This window comes from Pteropus vampyrus, unplaced genomic scaffold (genome assembly GCF_000151845.1).
Source record: "Pteropus vampyrus isolate Shadow unplaced genomic scaffold, Pvam_2.0 Scaffold1, whole genome shotgun sequence".
Classification (NCBI taxonomy): Eukaryota; Metazoa; Chordata; class Mammalia; order Chiroptera; family Pteropodidae; genus Pteropus; species Pteropus vampyrus.
In genome coordinates this window covers 30,681,739-30,684,691 of record NW_011888782.1, presented here as the reverse complement: position 1 = coordinate 30,684,691, position 2,953 = coordinate 30,681,739, and the positions used below count along the sequence as shown (strand labels likewise).

Below are 2,953 nucleotides of genomic sequence, written 5' to 3'. Positions count from 1 at the left end.
TCTGCCTTTGTTGCATCCCAGAGATATTAACAATGGTATGATGAAAGCATACCAAACAAAAATAAGTAGGAAAAGAAACCTCTGTATTTGAGCCCAGTCCCCTTCCTGCTCAGTGAAACATCTGTTTTATACCTTTTTTGACACATAGAAATAAGCCCTTTCACAACATCTTGCCTCTCTTTGATAAGTCAGTCTATTTCCTTCCAAAATCTGTCTGAGACAAAACTCTTCACACTTTCACCTACCTTTTAGAAAGGCACAGCCAAGAAATGCTGTTTGTTTGTTAGTTTATTTAATATTATTTTTTTTAGGCAAGGCAATCCTTGGTTGACCTCACAGATCGCAAGGACCTTGTCAGCTTACAATCCCTTATTTTTTTATTTTTATTTATTTTTTATGCCTACAGCACCTGGTCTTCCTAGATGGTCTCCCATCCAAGTACTAACCATGCCTAACCCTGCTTAGCTTCTGAGATCAGACGGGATCGGGCTTGTTCAGGGTGGTATGGCCATAGACAGGAAATGCTGTTTAATATGAGCTCACTTCCTCATGTCTTTCAGTCAGAGTTTTATTAAATTGATACCACATGCACTAACAAACAAAAAAACCAAAAAAAAGAAAAAGAAAAAAAACCCAGATATACTACTGTCACTTCTTTTGCAATAATTCTACAGTCTTGAGGAAAATTGAATTTTGGGGGAAAAAAAAATGGTCCATGCCCTCTTCTAAGCAAGAGAGAGAAAGGAAATGGCTATAAAGAATGTTTGTTAATTGTACTGTAGTTATATTAAGAATTGCACAATAAATTCCCACTATCAAATTAAACTGGTAAAAGGGCCTAGATTAAAAACACGAGTTTGCTCTGCCTGTTTCCTTCAGTTATATACAAAGTAATCACAAATTCAGTTTGCCATCACTAGTATGTTTTCGTTTTTGAGGGAAAAAAGTTTTTTCCTCACAAGGCATACTATATATTGAGAGGATAAAGACCAAGGTCAATGATGGATATAGTTGTAGGGGTATAACTGCTGCAAAAATAAGCACCACGTTTAGTAGACTATTTCCCCTAGAAGGTTGAAGCACAGTGATTTTTTTTCCAACTGGGAGAGAATGTGTCTCTTCAGTGGAGTAGAGGCTGAGAGACAGTGAATAAATAGTACAGCCTATAGCAGGAAATATGCTTGACAGGCAGAATCCAGGAGGATCAGACAGCATCAGAACAACGCTAGAGAGAGTGCCTGGAGATAGCAGAGATGTGTGGACCCTCAAGGCATAGTTGAAAGGTTATAGATGGTAGGTGGCCATAGTTTTATGTGTCCACCTCATTGACCACAACAATGGCGGTCAACATATGCAAGGTCTCTTTAATTATGTCAGTGACCAGAGCTAGCCTCCCAGATTAGGCTGGAACAAAAAACTAACAAGCTGCCCATAGCCTCCTTTGGGACTCAGATGATAAAGCCACAGCAATCACAGCAGCAGCTGCAAGAGCACGGCTTCGACCTGTAGTTCTTGCCCATTAAAGAGCTGTGCCCTGTCTGCTTCTACTGACAGGCAGATTAATACAGAGATCTGGTGGCAAATACATATTTATGTCTATCTAAAGCTCCCTTATACAGAGAATGCTTCACAGCTTCCAGTGGTGTAACACATTCACCCTGAGACCTATTACTCACAAATGGGTGAAAAGAAGCATCAATATGCAGGTCTTAACCCCAGTTTGTGGGCAGAAACCTGTCATTCCATTGCAGGCCGATAGGTCTCCTATTCAGACAGTCCTTGTTTAATTTTCCAAATACCCTTCCTCTAAATGGTGCTATTCTACATTGTGCAGACAGACAGGTTTGACAAGCAGAGCCATCAATTTTACATTCCCTATGCCAGTGGCTGGGATTGACTGGCTAGGGAGTCAAGTAAGTTTGGGATGTAGGAGGCATTTTGCACACTAGAGACTCAGATATCAGGGTTGTTCCTGTTCAAAAGGCATACAATCAGAAGAGCCTGAAAATATGAACTGGTAGTCTTCTTTGGGGCAAAGAGAAAAATAGTAGGGCACGGTCCTATCTAGAAGGAGCTCTGAGTAGGCAATAAAAGGCGCTCACTCAAAGAGCCATAATGTAAAATGGGGCACTTGCCTTAAGATGTGTACACACAACTCTTGGTGAGCAGGAAGTTGAATGTAAATGTGATATACTGGCCAAATTGTTGCCCTTCAAGAAATGTCAAAACTGTCCAAAGAAAGGCCAACTGGGTGTGTGATAGATAATGACAGGTAAACTAGGCACATGGCAAAAGGCAAGTTAATGAGCACTGTTTCTCATGACCAAGTCCGAAATGCCCTTGAGATCGCTGAGACTGACTCAGGGGGATTTAAAGACCTTGAGATGGTCTTGAAATCTCTGCCAGCATATTGTCTCTCTGGAGGCTTCCTTTCGGTGCTGATCCGGTTGAACTGATGAAGGAATGAAGGAACTGTAGAAGCATTTTATCGCTATTTCAGGAGTCAGACAGTAAGCGTTAAGAACCTACAATGAATCCTGGATCTCCCTGAGCTGATAAGCACTCCATCACATGCAAGGGTTCCCCTAGAGTCCTGTATATCAGAAACTCACAAATGGGAACACAGAGGAGTCTGTGTGTCCCCTGAGTTTATATAAAAGCAGTTAAGACTTTGAGAGCGTATTGTGCTGTTTAGGAGTAAAATATAAAGACCTCACTGGTTGGAGGCTTGATTGAGCCTAAGTGTCCACTCCCCAACCTGGCCCCATTCTCTAAGCAGGAATGGACTTCACTAAAATCAAATCAAAAAGCAAAGAGGATCCCACATTAGGAGCTATTTTCCAGTTAAAGTTACAGTTAGGTGGCTGTAGGGTTAGGGTGGTAGAAAAGGCACATGGAGAGAACTGTTAATGCTTTTTTGAAATGTCCCTTTTTTATCTCCACAGTCATGCCT

The 2,953-nt window shown here is 41.2% G+C and overlaps 1 pseudogene; it reads right to left on the bottom strand.

Moving 5' to 3' along the window:
- Nucleotides 1-397: 397 nt before the first annotated feature.
- On the bottom strand, nt 398-516 carry LOC111737087 (annotated as a pseudogene).
- Between the last annotated feature and the right edge of the window lie 2,437 nt (nt 517-2,953).